General features: G+C 37.8%; 1 protein-coding gene across 1 annotated transcript in view; it reads right to left on the bottom strand.

Moving 5' to 3' along the window:
* Nucleotides 1-25,123, bottom strand: part of ngfb (nerve growth factor b (beta polypeptide)) — a 33,732-nt gene extending 8,609 nt beyond the window's left edge. The window contains exon 1 of the mRNA XM_079839962.1: nt 24,941-25,123. The gene's annotated coding sequence lies outside the window, so the exon portion shown is untranslated. The remainder of the gene's footprint in view (nt 1-24,940) is intronic.
* Between the last annotated feature and the right edge of the window lie 1,092 nt (nt 25,124-26,215).

Below are 26,215 nucleotides of genomic sequence, written 5' to 3'. Positions count from 1 at the left end.
TAGAATTAATTTGAAAGGAATTTAATATTAATTTCAAATATATTTATTTATTTTAAATTTTACAATTTTATTACAAATTAATCTAGAAATATATCATACGTATATATACATATATAATACATATACATATGTCATATATATATATATATATATATATATATATATATATATATATATATATATACATACATTATATATATATATATATATACATACATTATATATATATATATATATATATATATATATATATATATATATATACATACATTATATATATATATATATATATATATATATATATATATATATATATATATATATAGCTATAACATATATAATATATATTTTATAATATTACATTTTTTCTTTTGTTACAAATTAAAAGAAAATTGTAAAATTATATTTACATATTCTAAAGAAACAGAAAGTGAATGCTAGGCTTTTGTGGATTGAGTCAAAAGAGTCTCTATTATTTATGGTTTCTAGATATGGTTTGCTTCTATGTAAGTCTATACGATTTTCCAATTGTTTTATCTACTGCCAGAAGGAAATCATAAATCTTATGGCAGTATTAATATAATGAGTTGTATAGTTGCAGGAGGAAATATGTTAGGTTATAAAGAACATTTATTTAAAGGCAGTTTTAGCTTGCACAAGCTGGTCAGACAGCACATAAACAATGATTTAAGTATTTCATTGCCAGCATCATTTATCAATGTTTCACTGACAAATTTATGGCTGTTAATAAAACCAACCATAGACATAATGCACACAAACACACATCCAGATGGCTGGCTGGATGAACTCTGTTATGAGATGGTGTGAAAGACTTATTATTTTCTGATGTTATTGACAACAGACGATGATGAATCCAGATGGGCCGATATAATCAGCTCTGGTTATAGAACTGGACACTGTTGTACCGTCACATGCTGTTAGCAATTACACATGCATGTATGACTTGATTAAATCCATAACCTTATATTAAACTATATGAGTAACACCAGACATAAATGATCTCATGCAGCTCATTGTCGAAAGCTCTTCAGAAAACCCTCTTTCACTTCATAAAATGCAAAAATCTAGTAACTGTCTTCAGAGTGATGATGTAATATAGGTCATTACTGTAATTCAATGCAGCCATGACTACGGTATTCATTTTTTTGGAGACCAGTTGGCCATTGAGTGGCCAAGTGTGACATCACTAAAACAGAAACATTTATCCTGATGGAAATTCCTGGATGGAGTACATTCATAATTAACTACCTAATTTAAGATAAATATTTATGTGAAAAGGATGAACAGAATCTGAAATTTAAAAATAGAATAAGCAATTTTTCACTTTTTTCATTCCGTTAAAAAGTCCTGAAGTAATAGTAGATCAACATGATCAAGATGAACCACCTGCTCTTCCTGTGTGGACAGGCTCATCAGAGCAGAAGACTGAACATCAGAGCGAGTAGCCAGAGGGTGTGTGTGTGTGTGTGGCACACAGTGTAAGGTTCAGGCTATTGTATCAGACAGTTGCTCGAGCCTCTCCTAGGACCGCCTAAAACACTTACATTTGGTCTCTGTGCAATGATGAACAGATATGACAGTTAAAGTTTAGTCAAGTCAAAAATCAAGTTTCTACAAGCTTCAGAGAACAAAATATAGAGAGAAGAATCGAAAGTGGTAGCAGGGAGCAAATCATCATATTAGAATGATTTCTGATGAATCATGTGAAACTGAAGACTGGAGTAAAGATGCTGAAAATTCAGCTTTGATCACAGGAATAAATTGCATTCTCAAATATATTCAAATAGAAAATAGTTATTTTAAATTGTAATAATATATATATATATATATCACAATATTACTGGTTTTACTGTGTTTTTGATCAGATAAATACAGCCTTGGTGAGCAGAAGAGACTACTTTCAAAAATATTGAAGGAATATCGCTGCGATATCTTGTCCTTTTAACAGTTAAAGGGATAGTTCACCCACAAATGAAAATTCTGTCATACGCTGTTCCATCTCAGATAGGGGTACCCCATATTTAGAGAATCAGGCAGTTAGGGATCTATTTATCATCATTTTATTTTTATTTATTTATTTGTAATTCTCATTACAACGGTGTTAATTATCCTTGTTTCTATGTTTAATTCTTATACATGGTATTTTGTATTTCTTATGCACATAGTGTTATCACTATTTTAATTCATTTTCTATGTAAATCACTTTGAATTACCATTGTGTATGAAATGTGCTATATAAATAAACTTGCCTTGCCTTGTCGTACATCCTACACTGTTGATGTAGTTAAAGCTACACTATGTAACTTTTCCGTCCACTAGAGGTCGCCTGTTCAAAACAAAGGCATAGTTTGATGACGCCACGTTTGAGCGCAGAATCTTGGGACATTTGGTCTTCAGCTCACAGCCGGTGGGAAAGAATCAGGATAGGACTCGGGTAGAAATCATGTTCATAGATGTGATTATTAACATTACTGTAGTCTGAAGCAGAGCAGGACGAGTGTTGTGGAGCTGAGCAAGGCCGCTGGAGTGATTGAAGAGCGGGACTGTTATTATGGCATAGTCGCCGGCAGGACTTTTATTATGACACGGTCGCCGGCGCCACTTTCTCTTTTTCAGTCATGAGTATGAGGTAACGCAGCTCTGTTTATCATATTAGATATATCTGAGTGTGTTGAAAAGTTATGACGTTTGCTCGGCGGCTGCTATGACACTTGTTCACACTGCAATGAGAGTAAAGCGTTTCTGCAAAATAAAACCGGAAACCGAGGGAACGCAGATATGACGCAATCGACAGGCGACTCCCTCAAACGCATAGCTCACACGTCCCGGTTCCTTGGTTAAAATAGCAATTTCTCACGATTTACAAATAGTTGGAAACATTTGGGATATTCTAAGTACTCAACTGAACAAAATATATAACACTGGCCTAGTGGTTTTTGGATATTTTACTGCAAAAATCTTGCATAGTTTACCTTTAATACAGTGCAGAACTTCCGAGTTATGTCAGAGCTACCATTGCGTACCATTGGCTGAGGCTGTTCATGTGAGCACCGCGACGCATGCGTGTGATGCTGACGCAGGAGCTAGCCAATGGTGAGCCGCCGTTCTGATGTAACTCTGACGTAACTCGGAAGCTCTGCACTGTATTTACATACATCAACGTAGAAGTCTGACACAGACGAGAAGAAATTGTTTAATGAAGTCGTTATTGTTTTTTTGCGCACAAAAAGTATTCTTGACGCTTCATAAAATTAATGAATGAACCACTGGAGTCACATGGACTATTTCAACAATGTTTTTACTTCCATTCTGGGACTTGAAAGTGTTCATTAAACTGCTGTCTATGGAGGGTCAGAGAGCTCTCGGATTTCATCAAAAATATCTTCATTTGTGTTTCCGAAGATGAGCGAAGGTCTTACGGGTTTGGAAAAACTTGAGGTTGAGCAATTTTCATTTTTGGGTGAACCCTTTAAGGGGTTTTCCCGTGCCTGACTAGCCTGGATGCCAGCCGAACTTAGCCCCGCCCACAACATTTGAGCTCAGGCAGTTCGGTCAAGACTTGATCCGTAGAGGAGTAATTATGCCCGAACAGAAACTGTTCAGACCAATGAAATTGTCAGGGCGGGCTTTAGACGATGATGGACAGATGATAAACAGTAACCTAATCATTCATTGCTCTGAATGGTTGTAGGTCTATCCAATTGAGGTCTTTCCTGGTTCTGTTGAAACACGCCCCATAATCACAGCCCAAATACTGAATTACTACATTAGTAATTGCTCGCTAGAAATTACACCAGAAGTGCAAAATGTTGGTAAAAACCATACATTTACACACTAACTGAACAGCAAACGCAACTTTCGGACGGCATCTTTTTTTCCAGCTCAACTGTCACAGAATGGAAGGCAGAGGATTGTGGGATATCAAAGGCAGTGAAGGATAGCCTACATATATGCTGCCTTCAAAAATTGATCAGATGAAGGTCTCTCAGGAGACAGGAAGTGAAGCTAACATTAAATTCGGATGTGTCTTGATGCCTTCCTACCTTGAAATGTGTCCTTGGAAGGCAGCATTTTCCAGGTTTCGGACGTAGTCAGTAAGTTTCAGTCCTTTCAATATAAAAGCCTTCACAACTGACTGACTCTCTCATAAAGTCTTTGCACCATCTAATGGCGTAATAATGTGACTTCTGTTGCTGATCATGGTGAGGGACTATTTTTTTCCAGCGGAAGGAATGCTTTTAGTGATTTTACTTCATGTTGCATTAGTGCTGTATCGTCGTGAATAACTCCGCTTCGCTCTTCAGCCATGACTTATGCTGCCATCACGTGCTCTCGGAATTAATGTAAATACGAGTTTCCTAGGTAAAAATTGCACATGAACGCCCTCCACTTTCGAAATTTGAATGGGACGAGCTCGTAATCACGACTTCAGAAGTGGGAATTGTCAAATTTCCGATAGCACAGCCTCTCGTACCTTATTGCGTACATATATATTATATACTGGAATTTACATTATAGTTTATATATAATGAAAATTAAATTGCAACACTGGCTGTAATGTAACTCCATCACAGCTGTAATTTATAAATGCATTTTTGCTGGAAAATGAGGACATATGTTCCAAAACATTACTCATTTGTTTATAACTTTCTACCAATGCTTCCAAGACTATCACAAATCATTCAGGCAGAACCTAATCTATGTCAGCCAGCTAGATAACGTTACTGTGGTGACATGGTGATTTGCAACAACACTATTTAATGCATCACAGTAAAATAAATGTGTATGTTTGTATTAACATCTAACATCTAAAAGAAATTAGATGTAATTTTCTGCCAGTTAAGTTTACAGACATTTTCTTTAAACATAAGACACAACACAATGTGTTGCACAATTCAAAATATGGGTAACCTGTGAAAAAGCACAATGTACAATTAATTCGTAATAACAGCATATTGTGCCCAATTTTTACAGACTTTTCTTAGAGTGAAGATATAGTGTGAACACAGCTCTGGCCTGAAGTCCTCATCTGACCCTAAACTCTCTCTCAGGCTATCCATACTGTTAATCCACACATAATCTGAACCCTTTTAACCCAGTTAAGGTTAAATATTAAGCTAAGAGCGATTCCAAAGAAAAATGCAATATGTATATAAAAGTGTCAAAACAATACACAACAGATATTCAGCAGAAAATGACATCTATAAAAACATTGGTCACTCATTAATGGCTGTTGAATTAACAGATCTGTTTTCAAGTAGCATGTGGTTGAACAGTAAACATTTCAAGCGCATCAATGGTCACATAATGAGAATCTTTTGATGGTTCCTTGACAAAAACACAGCTGAGACTCTGTATTCAGACTAAATGAAGCAGGTTGACCTTTCCCACAAGAGAAAGAGCCGTGTTGAAATGTGAAGACATAATATTACTCGCATCTCCCAACCATGAAGCCAGATCTCTTCTGCACTTCTCCAAACCACCAGCTGTGTAATGTAATAATCTCAACAAATTCCCTCAATGAGAAGCAGAAGTTACATCATTTACTTGGACAACAATAGAAGTCCTTTCCGGGGGCCCCTCGCTGTGTTATGAGTTATGCTGCATTTTTACTCTGCATAGAAGCCACATCTAAGCAACAAATACTGAGTGACTTTTTAAATGCAGGACAGAGAGGCAGACTAAACGCATTTACACAAAACTACAACTGCTTGAATGTTAAATGACATGCACATCGGACAGACAACAAGACCTTCTTGCCAGTAAAAGGCCCGTTCACACCAAGGATGATAACTATAGCGATAACAATAGGTATAAAAATTGTTGTAAACATAAAAGAATAGCAGAGACCACATCACAACTATAACATTAACAAGGAACGATATCGTTGGAATCACTTTCAGAATGATTTTTATCCAGCTGATGAATGATAAAAACATTGACAGCCAATCAGAATCCATCCTGCTTGAGCCAGATTTACTAACAGCTCAGACCAGCGCAAACCCTCTTTTGTCGTTAAAAAACTACTGTCAGGATTTACTAAAGACACATGGTGAAAAATAAAGGGGATCGGGCATTTTCAGTTGCTGGTCTGAGACTGTAGAATACCCTTCCACCTGACATCAGATCTGTACCCTATTAGCACATTTAAAGGGTTAGTTCACCCAAAAATGAAAATTCTGTCACTAATGACTTACCCTCATGTCATTCGACACCCGTCAGACCTCCGTTGATCTTCGGAACACAAATGAAGATATTTTAGTTGAAATCTGATGGCTGATCAGGCCTCCATTGGCACAATGCACGGTTCACTCTCAAGACCCATAAAAGGTACTAAAGACGTCGTTACAAAGTCCATCTCACTACAGTGGTTCTACAATAACTTTATGAATCGGCGAGAATAGTTTTTGTGCGCAAAAAAACCCTAAATAACGACTTATATAGTGATGACGATTTCAAAACACGGCGTCATGAAGCTTCGAAGCGTTATGAATCAGTGAGTCGAATCATGATTCGGATCGCGTGTCAAACCGCCAAACTGCTGAAATTTGGCGATCCAAACTGCTGATTCGACTCACTGATTCATAACGCTTCGAAGCTTCATGACGCCGTGCTTTGAAATCGTCATCACTATATAAGTCGTTATTTAGGGTTTTTGCACACAAAAACTATTCTCGCCGATTCATAAAGCTATTGTAGAACCACTGTAGTGCGATGGACTTTGTAACGACGTCTTTAGTACCTTTTATGGGTCTTGAGAGTGAACCGTGCATTGTGCCAATGGAGGCCTTTCAGAGCCATCAGATTTCAACTAATATATCTTCATTTGTGTTCCGAAGATGAACGGAGGTCTTACGGGTGTCGAATGACATGAGGGTGAGTAATTAATGACAGAACTTTCATTTTTGGGTGAACTAACCCTTTAAAGCTCGATTGAAAACATACTTGTTCTCTTTTAACTGTTGATTTTTTTTTTCTTTCTGTTATTACTGATCTTTGTTTTATGTTCTGTTTAATCATTATTTCTGGACATCCTTTCATTGTTATTGTACAGCCCTTTTGTCAGGGAGCTGAACAAAGAAAAGGTGCAAGGACACATTTGCAGGAAAAGGGTTTAATTTGAATAAAAAAAATAAAATTAAACACAAACCAAAACACCCAGGAGGGGAAAATCAAACTAAGAATACAATAAACAACTGGAGTAGAAACATGTAGCACAACAGGGAAAACGGATAACAAAGACATAAGTCAACGATCCAACACAGGACTGCATACACGAGTACTATAAAGGGTACAGATCAGGAGGGAAAGAGGTGGGGTCAATTAAACAATAATCAGATAACAAGAGGGGTGGGGTCAAGACAGAAGACAGCAGCACATGGCCCAGAAATAAACCAAAACACCACGGGCCCTATCTTGCACCCAGCGCAATTGACTTTGTACACCGACGCATGTGTCATTCCTATTTTGCACCCGCGCAAAGCGCGCTTTTCCCTCCACAGAAGCACGTCGCTAAACTAGTGAATGAACTTGCGCTCCCTGGGCGGTTCAGCGCAAAAAAGGAGGCGTGTTCCGGCGCAAACAATCCCTGGTGATATTTTGCTGTTCCATTAAACAATTGCGCCACTGACCAGAAAAAACCTAGTCTAAAGTCAGTGGCGCGTTGCGCGTTGTTCATTATGCTATTTTAAGGGCGCATGCTTGACCATAATGTATAGCGTGCACAACACGCATACACTTTGCTCATGTAATCTACACAGATGCAACAGTTATTTTTGCAAATCATAAATTGTTACACTAAAAAATATTAACACATGAGATGACGGAAATCATTGTGGTGTGCCACGAAGATGTGGAAAAAATAGGCATAAATCTAGCTTACAAATTATTCAGGCTAATTGTAGTCTAATAATTAAGGAGACCTGTTTGCCCAATAGTGGCAACTTCTGGCAAGACATATATGTATATAAGGACATCTAACAAATTGGTTTGTCCGTCAAGAACCAGGAAAAAAAATCGGTGAGGGTGGACGCAGCGATGTCCTCTGCTGGCGTCAGGTCCTGAGTAGAGGCAGATCCACCTCCCGTTACACGGCGTGCCTGATTGATGCTGGCAAGCTTGGACTTTCCCCGTCTTCTGATGTCATTGTAGCGCTTGCGGCACTGGTGCGACGTCCTGGGGATGCCAGCTGATGAAACAATTGTGGCTATTTCCTCCCTTGCCTGTTTAACCGACGCTATTTTGGGTGGGTTTCTCCCATCCCCATACAACACAACTTCTCTGTCTTTCACTGCTCTTACAAGAACATCAGTCTCCTCGGCTGTGAACCGCTCCTGGCGTGCGCCTGTTAAATACGCCATAATAATAGCAATCCATAATGGAACTTGCGCACCTGCTTTTACAGGAAATGTTGGATGACGCTCTGATTGGTTTATTCACGTTACGCCCAAACCACACCTATGAATAATGAAGCTACTTCAGGCCAACCCATTTAAGATTTGCGCCGGGCGCAAGAGCCATTTATCCCGCTGGGAAAATAGCAACATCGCCGAGACCCGCCCACAAAGTTACTTGCGCTTCGCGCTTTGACACTTGCGTTTCAGATCGTTAAAATAGGGCCCCACATGTGCTAAACAAGACAAGACAGACATGTGTCACCTTTGGGCTGCTCTGTAGCGGAAAGGGCTTTATAAATAAATCAGACTTGAGACTTGAGATCACGCACAAACAAAATAATAAAGTGTGATTATAAAGTTCTATTATTTTATTAAAAGAAATACTAAATAAACTGCAATCAAACCAAATCTCCAGGTGCTCTCGAGAGCCAGACTGAAAAACATATGTTCACCCCTGCGTGTAAACCATTTATATTATGAATGTGTATTTTTCTTTATACACCAGAATTAATTTGCCCGCAACATGCAAAAGAAAAAAAGAGGATATAAATAAATTGAAACAACTTAAAGGAAGTTATTTTTGTTGTTTGGATTTCCTCTACCACAGTATTAACACGTGTGTCTCCATTAGATATTTAACCTTAGACAAATTCTGATGCATGATGGCCACACTTTAATTAAATGATATATATGTTTCAGAAAAAAAAAAACATTATTTGTGGTGCACAATTATTTTATGATGCTGTTCACTTTATTTAAGAAATTAATTTTGATTTAACACAATTATATCAGGTTTCTGGTTCAAATGTAATTGATTCATGTTAAACACCGTTACTCCACCACATAACTTTGACAAGTCAATCAAGTAACCCAATCAAACAGGACTTTCACTTCCCATCATGCTTTGCAAAGGGGCTGAATTCAGAGAGTAAATGTTTAAATAAAGTGCTATTTTATGCATTTTTAACAAGATGAGAAAATGAAGAGACTTTTTAATGCTTAATGTTTTGTTATGTTGGCATTTAAAAGTTTGTGGTGGATTGTGGTGAAGTGTAGAGATGTGAGGACCTGCTAATAACAATTAAAGTTGTTTTCATAATAAAAAATAAAAAAAATACTTTGGGCATGCCATGGATGTAATAAAACCATCTTCTGGCTAGCCAATAAGATCTTGTAAAAGGTTTTGTAAATGCTGTAAAAATAGTATTTCACTAAATAAAAATAATCAATTAAACTGGATTACTTGTTTTGTTTTTTTATATTCATTTTAGAATAATCAAACATAATAGTTTTGGACAAAATTAAGAATGTTAACCTGATTTAACTAAATGGCATTGAATTAACCTTACGTAAAAAGAATTAACTTTACTGAAATAAACGTTGTTAATTAAATTCAACATAACCCAATTACGTGGAACTTTTAAGTAAAAAAAATTAAGTAAATCTAACGTATCTTTTTTGGAGTGTGTGTGTATGTATGTATGTATGTATGTATGTATGTATGTATGTATGTATGTATGTATGTATGTATGTATATATATATATATATATATATATATATATATATATATATATATATATATATATATATATATATATATATATATATATATATATATATATATATATATAAATATAAAGAAAATGATTGTTAAATGAAAAAAATTATGATATATATATATATTTATTTTTTTATTTTTTTTCATTTAACGATAATTCTTTTTACAGTAAAAAACAATTTACAAAACTCCATCACACACTGCGAGACAAATCTTCAGACGAATTCTCAAATTTGTGTGGAAACAATTTTCACTCAATAACTTCACAATTAATTACAAAGAACGGCATGTAACTCATTGAATTGAACATGACATTTTGAAGTAGAAAGACTGATATTAGTATTTTCTTGTAGAATGTACTCTAATAATCTTTGAAAAATCTTTTTTTACTGTTCACGGTAGCTCTGTTTTCTTTCATCTTTCTTTTTTACCATAATAAATAATTTGCAATTCCATTCGACACTCTTTCACACCTGAGATAGATGATCATGCATGATGTCACTACATGTGGGTGGGGCCAAATCAAATGGTTTTTAGGGAGCCGCCAAGAATATGGAATAGAACAAGGATTTACCTGCACGTAGAAAACAACTAACAACATAGGAAATGCTTTGGTCTGGGAATCCATTCACAAATGTCTTAAGTCTTATAAATCATGTTTAAGTAAATTTGCTTGCACAAACTGACAGTCAGCTACTGAACCGACAACTATAACTGAGAAGGGGAAAGAAAGGTGATCAAAAGAATAAATGCAGTGAATTGATGCTCCAGGCCAAGCAAATGCTTCTGTAGGATTGCGTGCTGCCAGCTCTGGCTTGCTCGGAATCCAGAGGCCGAGATTTTGTCTCATTTGCCCTCTGGACGTTATTTTGCGGAAGCTGTTTCAAAAAGCATAATAGCAGGCAATTTAGACCAACTGTCAGCTGTCCTATTTTCCCGACACCCTTCCTGTTTCTCTGTGTAGAGGTGTAAGCTCGCCAATTACTGAATTACTGGTATTGAGTAACTGTGGGGAAATCGCAGGCATGAAGACAAAGATACCTAAATCTGACCGCTTCTGTCAGGCTATTTCAATCTAAAACAGATGTGCTGGATCTTTTGACTAGAATCAGGAGGTCTTGGTAGGTTCAGGAATAAGCTGAAATATTTCCCTTAGAGTAGCGGATTTAATGACAAAAAGGCCCTGTGTGCACATATACAGGACCTAATTAAGTTATAATCATTACAAATTTCAGGCTTTTCTGTCTGCAATGCAATCATTAAAACTCATTTAATCAGATACTTTTATCCAAACACTTACAAATTGCTAATGAACACATGATTGCATTTTCTGAATGCTTTAGCCCAAGTCGTTCAGTGTCTCGTCTTTGAAAACAGCGCAGAACACCTTTGCCAGGACAAAAGACACACAGTATTTACATTGTTTCAAAAGTTTTGGCAGGTGAGGAGCGATTTTACAAGCAAGCCTGAATAAGGCTCTGGATGCCAGTAAAAGAACGAAATGACATCAGAAACAGTTAGGAATGAATTGTTAATGGTCCTGAAATAAACACGACATTCTAACCCTTGCAGTCACGAAAACAGCTCAGCTCTACGGTTGGAGAACACAGACACGAAAGGTATTTAAAGAAACTGCTGCAGCTCACGGGTTTCACCTGGACAGTCTCATCACTCGCTTTAAACCATGTTTGGTATCTACCGTGACAGAGTACAGACGGACTGCACTTGTGCATGTTTCTTTAGAGTAAGCGCAACTATTTTGGCATGCAGACTTGATACCTTTGGTCTTAGGGATTTGTGAGATTTGGCCTCGGACTTGTTTACGGCTACACTAGTGATATACCATAGAAACAGACAAAGTTACTGGCCGCGGCAGACAGTTCCACTGCATGTGAACTAAACAACCTCTCTGTGTTATCTCTTGGCTGTCAAACTGTGTAAGACGACCACATCATTTTGGACTATGATAATGGTTAACAACAATTATCCAATAACTGAACATATTTAATTATGTTATAGATGTTTTTATTGAGGTTCTACTATATATACACACTCACCTAAAGGATTATTAGGAACACCTGTTCAATTTCTAATTAATGCAATTATCTAATCAACCAATCACATGGCAGTTGCTTCAATGCATTTAGGGGTGTGGTCCTGCTCAAGACAATCTCCTGAACTCTAAATTGAATGTCAGAATGGGAAAGAAAGGTGATTTAAGCAATTTTGAGCGTGGCATGGTTGTTGGTGCCAGACGGGCCGGTCTGAGTATTTCACAATCTGCTCAGTTACTGGGATTTTCACACACATGAGAATGGTGTGAAAAGGGAAAAACATCCAGTATGCGGCAGTCCTGTGGGCGAAAATGCCTTGTTGATGCTAGAGGTCAGAGGAGAATGGGCCGACTGATTCAAGCTGATAGAAGAGCAACTTTGACTGAAATAACCACTCGTTACAACCGAAGTATGCAGCAAAGCATTTGTGAGGCCACAATACGCACAACCTTGAGGCGGATGGGCTACAACAGCAGAAGACCCCACCGGGTACCACTCATCTCCACTACAACAATTTGCACAAGCTCACCAAAATTGGACAGTTGAAGACTGGAAAAATGTTGCCTGGTCTGATGAGTCTCGATTTCTGTTGAGACATTCAGATGGTACAGTCAGAATTTGGCATAAACAGAATGAGAACATGGATCCATCATGCCTTGTTACCACTGTGCAGGCTGCTGGTGGTGGTGTAATGGTGTGGGGGATGTTTTCTCTGCACACTTTAGGCCCCTTAGTGCCAATTGGGCATCGTTTAAATGCCACGGCCTACCTGAGCATTGTTTCTGACCATGTCCATCCCTTTATGACCAATCCTCTGATGGCTACTTCTAGCAGGATAATGCACCATGTCACAAAGCTCAAATCATTTCAAATTGGTTTCTTGAACATGACAATGAGTTCACTGTACTAAAATGGCCCCCACAGTCACCAGACCTCAACCCAATAGAGCATCTTTGGGATGTGGCGGAACGGGAGCTTTGTGCCTCCATGGATCGGACTTGTTTGTTCAGCACATCCCACAGATGCTCGATTGGATTGAGATCTGGGGAATCTGGAGGACAAGTCAACCATTTTTGCGTTGTAGCTGGGCGCATTATCCTGCTGAAAGAGGCCACCAGGGAATAAAGGGTGCACATGGTCTGCAACAATGCTTAGGTAGGCAGTACATGTCATAGTAACATCCACATGGATGGCAGGACCCAAGGTTTCCCAGCAAAACATTGCCCAAAGCATCACACTGCCTCCGTCGGCTTGTGTTCCCCAGGTAAGCGACGCATATGCACCCGGCCATCCATGTGATGTAAAAGAAAACGTGATTCATCAGACCAGGCCTTCTTCTGATGCTCATGTGCCCACTGTTGGCGCTTTCGGAAGTGGACAGGGGTCAGCATGGGCACCCTGACTGGTCTGCGGCTATGCAGCCCCATACGCAACAAACTGTGATGCACTGTGTATTCTGACACCTTTCTATCTGAACCAGCATTAACTTCTTGAGCAATTTGAGCTCCAGTAACTCGTCTGTTTGATCGGACCACACGGGCCAGCCTTCACTCCCCTCATGCATCAATGAGCCTTGGCCGCCCATGACCAACCTGTCGCCGGTTCACCACTGCTCCTTCCTTGGACCACTTTTGATAGAGACTGACCACTGCAGACGGGGAACACACCACAAGAGCTGCAGTTTTGGAGATGATCTGACCCAGTCTTCTAGCCATCACAATTTGGCCCTTGTCAAACTCGCTCAAATCCTTACGCTTGCCCATTTTTCCTGCTTCTAACACATCAACTTTGAGGACTAAATGTTCACTTGCCGCCTAATATATCCCACCCACTAACAGGTGCCGTGATGAAGAGATAATCAGTGTTTTTAATTTCATAATGTTATGCCTGATCGGTGTATATGATGTATGAAAAAGTTATATAATAATAATAATTTATAACAACATTTATATGCTGCCTTCAACATCACAGCTCAGGATAGTCACTAGTGAAGTTTCTTCACATTGGACAGGCAGAAAAAAGAATGATTACAATTATTATCTTCGAAAAATTGAGGGAAGCAAATTTTGTCATTTCTATACGAGGGTTATAATGGTTGCAATGCCGCTGACAACAGAGTTAATAGTCAAGTTATATCATTTATCATCAAGTCACAAGGGAAAACTCATTTGGAAAAAATGAAGGGCTAAGGATGTTGAGAATCTGTCACAATTAAACAGCCTGGCTTTGCTTTGTTGTCCACAAACCCTGAGCCCGAGGCTGCGTGGTTAGTGGTCCTATGGCAAATGAATCCCTGCTCTTGTTGTTTTTTTCACATCACAGCTCTCCCAGATGTTCTCATTTACACTGTGCTTCATGGTAGATGTATACAACTGTCCTCAGCCGCTCTAAATATTGAAATTTGTTCCAATGTTAGGATGGCGAAAATAAATCCTTGTCACATTGGAAAAGATCATTCTTCCACAAGTAAAATAAACAGGGCTGAAAAGGTGCTGTAAGCGATTTCAGCTGTCTTGCTAACTTCCGTCATCTTGCTTCAACCACGTTCCCCCTATCCACAGACATGTCAACAAACTAGATGAAAGCTGGTTTATAATACCTGGAGAAAGCTATTTGTTAGCAATCCCATTCATCTGCTGCATGAACCCCTGGACGTGCTGTACGTGATTTGAAATCTGCCATCTTTGCTTATGGGCTAAATGCCATGTGGCTAATCACTCTGAAGGCGCAGGAAATGATGTCATGGCTACAGTGATTGGTTGATGGCACCACAAGACTCTTTTTCATCATAAAGACAAATGTGATTTCTCAGATAATAGGGCCATTTTATTCCAAGAGTTCCAAGAAAATCGCTTACAGCACCTTTAAAGGAGCACAAAACTGTTTTTTGAAAATAGGCTAATTTTCCAACTCCCCTAGAGTTAATCAGTTGAGTTTTACCGTTTTCGAATCCATTCAGCCGATCTCTGGGTCTGGCGGCAGCACTTTTAGCATAGCTTAGCAAAGATCATTGAATCTGATTAGACCGTTAGCATCTTGCTCAAAAATGACCAGAGTTTCGATATTTTTCCTATTTAAAACTTGACTCTTCTGTAGTTACATCGTGTACTAAGACGACGGAAAATGAAAAGTTGCTAGGAACTATTCTCTCATTCCTGCGTAATAATCAAGGAACTTTGCTGCCGTACCATGAGTGCAGCGGCGCAATGATATTACGCAGCGCCTGAAAATAGGCTAACTTCCGTCAACATAACTAACGTCACAACCTAATCTTCAGTGTATTCCAGTTCAAATAGATATGGTTCAGAATCTGCACCAAAGTAAATATCTTCTGAATCATCTCTCAGAAATGTCTCCATGGGTACAAGGCACACTCCCTGTTCAAGCAGGTTGTCACGTTGGTTATGTTGAAAAGTTCCTTGATTATTACGCAGGAATGCGAGTATAGTTCCTAGCCATATCGGCCAAGAAAATCACAACTTTTCATTTTCCGTCGGTCTTAGCACACAATGTAACTACAGAAGAGTCAAGTTTTAAATAGGAAAAACATTGAAACTCTTTGGTCATTTTTTGAGCGAAATGCTAACGGTCTAATCAGATTCAATGATGTATGCTAAGCTATGCTAAAAGTGCTACCGCCAGACCCAGAGATCGGCTGAATGGATTCGAAAACGGTAAATCTCAACTGTTTAACTCTAGGGGAGTTGGAAAATTAGCCTATTTTCAAAAATAGTGGCGTGTTCCTTTAAACAGGAAATGTAAGACCTGTTCATATGAATGGAAAAAAACCCACATGAAAACACTTTATAGTAGAAGTGTGCAAAAGGGTGTGAACGCTGTAATAACCAACATACTTATCTTGTTAAGAGCTGGGATAATCATTAAGCCACATAAAAAAAATACTGATTTACAACCATTAAACAGCTACCTGCCAAGAAGAGTCTGATCAAATTACTGTATATGCCACAACGTTGACTTTTAAAATAGAAATGAGGGCTGGGCAGCATGACCGTATATACTTTGACTGTAAAAATGTTTATATTCCAATACAGTGCGGTTCAAAAGTGCAAAAACTTTTAAACACTTTAACAACTTGAGTGAAATCTTTATTTCACTTGAGCTGCATGACACATTCTCTAGTATGATTTGAGAATGTTTCTAAGAGCATTTTTTGGAAGCAAGAACATCGACAAAGAGTCACTTGGATATATATATACATATGTATATATATATATTTCAAACTGAAATGAATCCAAAATATCCAAACTTAGATGCGATTAATCGATTTGGCAGCTCTAAAATATATATATTTTCTAACAATGTGAAAGTCTTTGCTGCCACTTTTGATCAATTTAATGCATCCTTGTTGAACAAAATGATTAATTTCTTTTAATTTCCAGTAAAAAAATGACTTTATTTGAACATATATCCATCATAGCTGTAATAGTACTAGGAGTGACTTGTTTGTCTTCTTCAGATATAATTCTTTCCCTACAGGTGCATTCCACTGACATCATTAACACCGAGCAAGACATGACATCGCAATTATAGCAACTACAGTAAGAGCTTGTTATGTCAGGTTTGAGAGCTAAACTGCTGGGGAATTAGAAGTTCAAGTCCTTAAACACACAGCTCCCTGAAGCCAGGTTGAAAAGAGCGAGCGAGGCTGCCTGGCGGTGATCCAGGCCTGAAAAAAAAAAGGCCTCTGACATGTTCCAATAGTTTACAGAGCACGGCATAAAAGGATGTGTCAGAGAATATTTCACGGTCAAACACCTGCATCTCTGGAAACGATTTGGATGAGAAATGGTAAATATGCTGGATAGTTTACATCAAAAATCCGATTTAGAACTGTATGGGGACTGACGGCATACATTTAGAGCTCTATTTATTGGAGTGCTTTTGAATCGAAACCACGTGTTAGGACACTTTAAAGCTTTGTCGCTGCTCTTCAAAGGGAAAAAAGACAGAAATTACCCTGGCCTGTTACACTCCACCAAGCGGATCACTCCTAAGAACACACATGAGTCCCATTTTGCACATGCTTGAAATTTATCATATGGTAAACAAAGTTTTTTCCCCCCATTCTGTGCCCCTTCAGTCCTTGTTTCAAACACCTCTTGAAACCATTTTGACATTGCAAATCCAGCTTTTAATTTCTATTTAGTCTGAGCCCTGATAATCACCTCTCAGTTCCCCTTCACCTCTCGCTCTCGGGGTATTTGCTTTCACAGTGGTGCAGATCTTTTCGCCCCATTTCTCTTGTTATTCTTCAGGTAATCCCTGGCTCAAAGGAGGAAGCCCCAGGGTCATCACCAATAACCCCCTCAAGGCTGACACCATAAACCCCTCTGAAAAGCTTCAGACGTTTGTGGGAAAGAAGGCAGGTGGACTAAAATCCCAAAGAGAGTGATGTCTTGTGAGGGTCTATGGCAAGACAGCAAGTTAAGTTTTTCCTTTTGTTCAGTTCTTGAATTTCATGCCAAATGGGATTTTTTGCCTGCTGCGAGAACGTGTTGGCAGATGTTGAAATTTGAAAGTTACGGCCAATTTTAAAGTACCTGACGGTTCCCGATAAACATTTCAAAGCATACAGACAGAAGTTGGGAAGCTGCTTTTGATTTTACAATGTCCACATACACACTACAGCTAATTAAGATTGTCACTCCTCTCTGGAGTATTTAATCTCATTCTATACTAGAGTTCGGCTATTTACAAAACTGAAAAACTCATTTTACAACCTAATTTGGTTTAGAAAATGATCTTTGTGACAGCTTGTGCAATGCTATGAAAAAATAATCACATACATATCTTGACTTATTCAAGTTTGATAAAAAAAAAAAAAAACTGCAGGATAGAGTTAGATAATTGCTACTTTTTATCTCACAATTGTGAGTTTACATCTCGCAATTCTGACTTTTTATTTCCTTTTTTGCGTGTTATAAATTTAGAATTAAGTGATATAGACTTTTTTTCCACAATTCTGACTTTACATCACACAAAGATATAAAGTAAGATATAAACTGTTAGATATAAACTCGCAATTGCGAGTTATAAAGTCCAATTCTGAGGGGGGAAAAAAGACATTTCGATTTTATATCTTTTTATATTCAATTGCGACTTTATATCTCATAATTCTGAGAAAAAGTTTTTTTCCCCTCAGAATTCCCCTCAAATAAGTTTGTGAATTGTGAGATAAAGTCGCAATTACCTTTTTAATTTTTTTATTCTGTGGCGGAAACAAGCTTCCATACTTATGCTCACCAAGGCCGCATCTACAGTAAAAAATATTAATACAACTTAAAATAACTGTAATAATTCATGCAAAGCTGAATTTTCAGCATCATTACTCCAGTCTTCAGTGTCACACGATCCTTCAGAAATCATTCTAATAAGCTAATTTGGTGCTTAAGAAACATTTCTGATTATTATCAATGCTAAATTGTTGTGCTGCTTAATGTTTTTGGGGAAACTGTGATACTTTTTTCAGGATTCTTAGGCCCTGTTTACACCTGGTATTAAGATACGTTTTGGTCGATCGGATCACAAGTAGACAAGGGAGACACATACCCGTTTACACCTGGTGTTTTAATCCGTCTCTTTTGTCCACTCCGTGTTTTGTTTTATCGGATCACAAGTGGACGTCACTGAATACAGGTGTAAACAGGGTCTAAAACATTTTGAGCTTGTCCACTTTTGACCACTTCCAGAGGTAGTCGAAAAAAAACAATTACTCACTCATAGACCCTCCTGTCACAAAATCAAGACAGAAGTGGACAAAAGAGACGGATTAAAACACCAGGTGTAAACAGGGAAGTATCTCCCTCGTCTACTTGTGATCCGATCGACCAAAACGTATCTTAATACCAGGTGTAAACAGGGCCTTTGATGAATAGAAAGTTCAAAAGAACATCATCTATTTGACATAGAACATTCTGGTAACAATGCAAAAGTCTTTACTGTCACTTGTTTACCAATTTAATGCTTTCTTGCTAAGTAAAAGTATTAATTTCTATCAAAAAAGAAGAAAAAAATTTACTGAACCTGAACCGCTTAAACGCTAATATCTTTTATTCAGCTAATATTGCTTCAAAATAGCCCACACCAAACATTTTAAATAGTTGACATCCATGTTTCTTGCTTACAACCTTGAGATGCCAAACTGTTTCTGACTGTCACTACGACAGCCATGTCAAATATAAGATGTAACACCTGTATTTGTACTCACAGAGAACAATCTACTTTTATTCTCAAAACGTGTGTATATGGCTTGGTAGCCTTAAAAAGCCTGTTGAGTAGGCCAATACTACAGATCGCTTGGCTTTGAGAGGATCAGCTTCCCCTACCCAAACACTGTCCTTTCTAAAAGAGAAATGGCACAAGAAATTGGATCATCATTAAAGGGCAGAAGACAACCTGTTGAGTTCAAAGTATGAAGCTAAAAGTGTGTCAGGTGTCTGGAGAACATCACAGTCCATGAACCTGGCTTGCTATGTGGCAACTGACCCGAATAAACATCTGGCTAAACAGCATGAAATGCAAGTTAGTTTGGAGCGTTAAATAAAGGGATGGTTCACACAAAAATGACCATGTTTGAAATGATCACTTCAAACCTGTGGAACAAACTCTGCAGAACACAAAAGGTGAATATTTAACCAAGCCGCTATTTTCAATACAATGAAAGTGAGGACAGGGGCCGTCAAGCTCCTAAATGACAAAAAAAAAATACTATAAAAGTGGCACATACTGTACATGACTCATACTAAAGAAGTCTTCTGAAGTCAAATGATAGCTTTGTGTGAGAATGACAAAAATTTCAGTTTGTTTCTCGCACAAAGCTACAGTTGTTTTTAAAGCCTTTAAATGTAGCACACAAGTCATACACTAGGAGTACTTTTATGATATTTTTATGATTATTTTATGGTGCTTTTCCTTTTTGAAGCTAGGAAACTCCAGTACAGTGGCCAAAAGATCTCAACACGCTGCAACAGAAAACACATTGCAAACAGATAAAAACACCAGGAAATTAAGAAAACATCTTCATCAATTTAACAACACATGTGCTGCAAATATAGAAACGTGCTGCATATAGCACAGACCACAACGGAAATGTTTCAAGGGGACCCCGACAAGTGACAAATCTGGCAGGGACCACTTATTTTTCAATGTCTACCCGTCAATGGTGTTGTCGATGACCTGAAAGGTGAGATTTTTGCTTATTTTAACATCCTGATCATATATGTGTAACAGCAGTAAGCCAGTAAGAGCTGTGTGTGTAAACCTCATTCCCCTGATCTCAAGAGGCGCTCTAGCGACTGATGCTAGATGCTGCAGTCTTTAGCCTCCTTGTAAGAACGCCCACCTCCCACGCTGGAGACCAAAGTTTGAGTCCCGCTTGGAGCGGGTCAAGCAGGACCGGTTACATTTGGTGCGGTGATCCGGATGGGAGTGAGATTTAAGCTGAGTTTAAGTATTCAGATCACTGTTTTTTTCACACTGCATGACTATCTGGGGTATCATTCAGTTGCTGCTGTGTGCACATTGCCTGATGGACCGGTGACAGGGGGTTTCACACTGCATGACTTTACAATAGGATGAATCGCTGACAACTCTGTCTGGTCCGCAAACTACGTTTCACAACCAAACACGTGAGAAGTGATAAGGAAATAACGCAAGATCACCTGCAAGACCGGAGTTCTCGCGCAAGACTGGAATTGTTATTAAAAAACTTCCTCAACTCGGTTGTGGTACAGCTCCGATGAAACATCAAACAGACATGGGTGCTCCTGCCAAAGTTCGACTAAACTTTCCTCCAATTCTTGGGTCCAAATAGACAGAGAAGGAGCCTTTTTCAGAACAGAAGCCAGGCTTACTGATATTCTGTTCCATAACTCCTCCCAGAACTTCCCGCTGCCCTGTATCTTGCTCTCTCATTGGCTGTAGGTCATCGCCAATGTAATTTTCAGTCAGAACACATTTCACACAGCAGGAATCGCCGACAGGTACAGATATTTAGCATGCCAAATATCTCACAGGCGTCGGCGACGCAACACAGATTCTCTCAAATCACGTCTTTGACTTCATTTCATTACATTTATGTATTCATATAGCACATTTAATGCTGTTGCCCAAAGTGCTTTACAAACACTAAAAATACAGTAATAAAAGGAATACAAAGAAATATACAAAGAAAGTGCACCGTAAATACAGAGAAAGCTCACAGATTCTCTTAGGTCACATCTTTGATAATGCACATTGCGTGATTGTCACTCGCGTGAACGAGCACCGATTTGCCTTTGATTTCGGCCATTTGTCGACGATTCCCAAAAATCTGTCGGTGAGTGAAAATCGGGGCTAAAATGAACTCGCCATTAAGGGGGTGAGTGTAACGGACATAAGCCAGTAAGAGCTGTGTGTGTGAACCTCACTCCCCTGATCTCAAGAGGCGCTCTAGTGACTGGCGATAGAGACTGCAGTCTTTAGATTCCTTATTAGTGTCCGCCTCCTACACCGGAGACCCAAGTTCAAATCCCACTCTGAACGCATTTCTATTAGTTGCATTATGAGTATTTGCAGCACGTGTTCACAAACTGATGAAGATGTTTTCTTAATTTGCTGGTGTGTTTCTATTTGCATGTGTTGTCTTTAGTTGCAGAGCGTTGAGCTCTCCCTGCCACCTTACTCGAGTCCCCATTCCTTGCAAACGCATTACAAAGTACCATTTGCATTCCACAGAAGATAGAAAAGTTATTAAAAGTTTGGAATGATGTGACGGTTAATTCGCATTTTAAGGCTGTTTCAAATTTTCCTGGACAGTGGTTTTATACCATCAGCCTGGAAGAATTCCACTGTTATCCCATGTCCCCAAGATACCCTATGCAGAATCGTTAAATGACTTTTGCCATTTATATCGGATCTTTGCAAATTTATGGAGCTCATATAGTGTGTAAGGAATTGTCATTTCAAACTGAGAGATCTATTGACCCCCTGCAATTTTCCTACTGGGCTAATCAGAGCACTCTCAGTCTTCTGAATACAGTTCAACATCATCTAGATAAATCAAATACTTGTGTTAGAATTCTCTTCATGGATTTAATAATACTGTCCAACCTCATCTTCTTTTAAAGTGCCTTTATGATTTAGGTTTTAGTAGCTGGATGATTTCGTGGAATTTTTAAAAGATTGACCTCCGTATGAATAATATCCTGTCTGACTGCTTGGCTTTAAATACTGGTGTACCGCAGGGATGTGTACTGTCTCCAATACAGTTCTCTGTATATTATTGAATTATAGTGTGGTGATGATAATCTTTCTCGGCTGATGATATGGCATTGGTTTCCTATCAGAAGGAAATTAACTGCTCCTTTGAGTATATTGATAGTCTTATTCGTTGGTTTGAATGTAGTTTTTTACATTTCAATATTAAGAAGACAAAAGAGCTGTGCTTGAGGAACCAAACGAGAATAGGAGGTACAGGCCTTGCCTACAAACAAGTTGTCATAAAGGGTCTCGAATTTTAAATACCTAGGAACAATTATTGATGATAAACTTAACTTTGAAAGTAACATAGAGTCCATCCATAAGAAGACAAGACAACGCTTTGGTCTTCTTGGAAATTTGAGGAGTTTTAACATTAGCACACATACTCTAACAATGGTTTAAGGTCAATGATTGAGGGTACCCTAGTGAAAAAAAACACATACTAAGGTACCTGCAGGTTTCATCAAGTCAAATTTAAGACTTTTTAAGACCATTATGAATTAAATGGGGGGGGGGGGGGATTTTCCAAACAATTGAATAGATGTTAACATTGGAATCATTGAGGGTCCTTGGGTCAGTACATAAAATTACTTACATTTCTATGGTTTGTTTGCCACATTGTAACTGAAAAATTACAAAATAGCTAACAAGCAAAAGCGGCACACAAATCTGTGAATCTGCGGTTTGTCCAATGATAACAGTCAGAATGGAGAAATGTTCCCGGTAATGTGACCAAAAATATTTAAGACCCGTCGAATCTGAATTTGAGACATTTTAAGACTTTTTGAGGCCTTTTTTAAGGAAAATCTTATTTAAGACTTTTTAAGGACCCGCGGACACCCTGACATACCAAAATGTATTTAAAATACGTTTATTTCATACTAAGTATACTATAAATCCATTAAAATATTTACTAACATATCGCTTGAGACTTACTGCTATATTATAGTTAAACTTTATTTGGAGTACTTCTTTATTGCATAATGCACATTTCTTAATATTAAGCCTAAAGTTATTAGTAAGGATAGTATGATCTCTGTATGATATCAGTCTTTAAATGCAAGATATTTAAAGTGTATCAAAAGTATATTTGCAACTTTAGCACAATTAAATATACTTCAGTATATCTTTAGTTGGACCTCAGCACTATTTCCGGTTAACTAAAGTGCATTAAGTACAAAATTAGTTGTTCCAATTTAGCAGACTTATATATCAATTTAGTATACCAACAGTAAAATTGCAGGGTATTGTACATTTATTTGCAGTATACTTAGCATAAAATAAATGCATTTCAAATACATTTTGGTATATTTATTTTTCACTAGGGTCTCCTTATAATATTGTTTGATGGTATGGTAATCTAATATTTTAACAGAAGAACAAAATTTCACACACTGGGCAGAAACAACACTCACTCCAGGGCTTATTTGATTATTTTATGGAAGAAAATTTTTTTTTTTAATGACCATACACACCCCCTTCACTCTACTTTTGAAATACTCCCATCTGGCCGTAGAATCAAAATTCCTTTGGCCAGAAGAGATTCGTATAAAAAAAAATTCTCCCAATGGCAGTGATTATTTTAAATCGCACTATTTTCTGAAGTAATGTAATTACTGTACAAGTAATGGTTGGCATTATAGAGCTTTTTAATAGATTGTTTAGATGTTAAATATAATATATATATGTTAGGATCATGGGGATAGTGTAATTCTGTTTAATTCTGTGTTTTTGTTGTCAACGTGTATTGTATTGTTAAGCACTTATGCTGCATTTATATAGTATACAGTGTGTATGACACCAGTGTGAAAGACACATTTCTGCTCTATGTAATCTAATTTTGTGTACACTATTCCTTTAAAAAAAATCTTCAAAATTCTAAAACGATCATTTGGAAAAACATTTTCCCTTATTTATAAGTTGCATGTCCTGCTCAGAGGCTGATGTTTCATGGCTTCCATGTGTATACTGTACAGCACATATTATGTCTTGTAATGACTGGTACTCATGAATCAGTAATGAGTGATGTAGGTAACTGAGATGGCTACAGTCATGTCTGCCTTATAACACAGGGGGAAAAATGATTAAAAAGGCAAGCGCTGAAAGTTTGCGCAGACTTTCATGATATGAAAAATATGGAAGGTATGTCTGACCTGATGCTACATCCTCACCAGTGTATGACTGGAGGTAATATGAGTCATGTGTGAGTAGAGGTTTTGTGCATGTGTGCCGCAGCTGAAAGCGCTGCTATGGCCCGTATCGCAATGGTAACCTGATGATCCTGAAGTTTAAAGAGAGGGAGACCCGTTAAGCCCCCGAAAGAAGGGACAAATGGGATTGTTGGTTGCCCCTGAAGACTGTGAACTAATCCTATAGGTATTGTCATGAACTCTCCTACATACAATTACATGCTTACACTTTGAAAAAAATTCTGTATAAAGTATATTAAATTTAGATAAAAAACAAGATAATACGCACAAGAAATCAGCCCAGGTCAAGGTTTAAGTCTAAAACTTAAAAGTGGACTAAAGTTAAACTAAAAATCACGATATGTTTTGTTATATTTATGGGCACAAAGACTTCACAATTTATGGACACAACTTCACTTCTAAAGTATTTTATGCATGCATGTGTTATCAAACTGTCCTACCTCTCTCCTCCTCTTCTTCACTCTCTATAACTTCAGAAAGTAAGTCAGATGATGCCTTGATTATATATTTATGTTTCAATATTCCACTTTTGCTCCAATGCTTAATCCTGAATTGGGGAAACAGAATGCTCCTGTCATCCAGTCCGAAGCAGCTCCTGTTGTTGAGAAATTGATTGCTGTGGTAGTTAGAGCCAGAAGTCCCCTGTCTTAGTGCCTCCTCTGTGGACGGGGAATGCACAGGTCCTAAAACCTGCCATGTTCACGCTTTTAGTTTACTATGGGAAGAAAGTCATTTTCACTTCTTAAAGGGACAGTTCGCCCAAAAATGTCATTATTTACTCACCCAGGCTGGTCTATCTTTCTTCTGAGGAAATGTTCTGTGGAAAGTCCAAACTGCTCTTTTACATATAATAAATATGGTGGTTTACACTGCAACACAAAAAAGTACAACAAAGTAGTTAAACTAACTATATCGAAAGTCTTCTAAATATGATATGCCAATGCCATGCAATAAAGGAATGCATTGAAATTTGAATGCTATTGAATGATCCCTTTAAAAGCAACCTCTACTAGCCATTAAATGTGCAATGATCCTAATATAACAGTAATATGAATGTTGAGTGTAACAATATTCAAGGAGAAAAATAAATCAAATTTGCATTTGAATGGATTGTGAAAAGGGCCGTTAGTTCCAAGAAATCGAGTAATAAAAATAGGAGGTACTGGTGAAGGAATGTTGTATCTGAGGACAATCAATGCATCATTATAGAATGGTGCAAACACGTATCAACATAATAAACACAATTCCAGATCACCACTGGTTTCCTCAAGATTTTTCTATGGGTTTTTATAATGGAGTTTTTCAATTTATGAGTAAAATAAGATCCGTGGTAAACATTACTTGACAATACTTTGATGTTTTGTTTTACAATGTAAATTACACACACTCACACCCCAAACATTTTTATCTAGTGACTTATTATCACTAGATAATAGTCAATGTATGTTTACCACAGACCTCATTACAAAAACCCATAGGAAAATCTCAAAAGGAACCTTTGGTCTTCTGGTTTTGACGTCATCTTTGCACCACTCAATTTGGCAGGCGGAGGGTCTCCATATGATAGTGCCTCTAGTGTCTTACTAACAAATAGAATTCAACTCAAGCACATTAAACAATCTATATTCAACCCGTCTCACTGTTTAAACCGTACAAAATAAAAATCTTCTTAGCTGGACCTTTGAGTCTGCATATGGTTGAGTTAAATGTGGCTC

The sequence above is a fragment of the Gobio gobio genome (genome assembly GCF_949357685.1).
Source record: "Gobio gobio genome assembly, chromosome: 17".
NCBI classification, from domain to species: domain Eukaryota; kingdom Metazoa; phylum Chordata; class Actinopteri; order Cypriniformes; family Gobionidae; genus Gobio; species Gobio gobio.
This window is presented reverse-complemented; position numbering and strand designations above follow the sequence as displayed.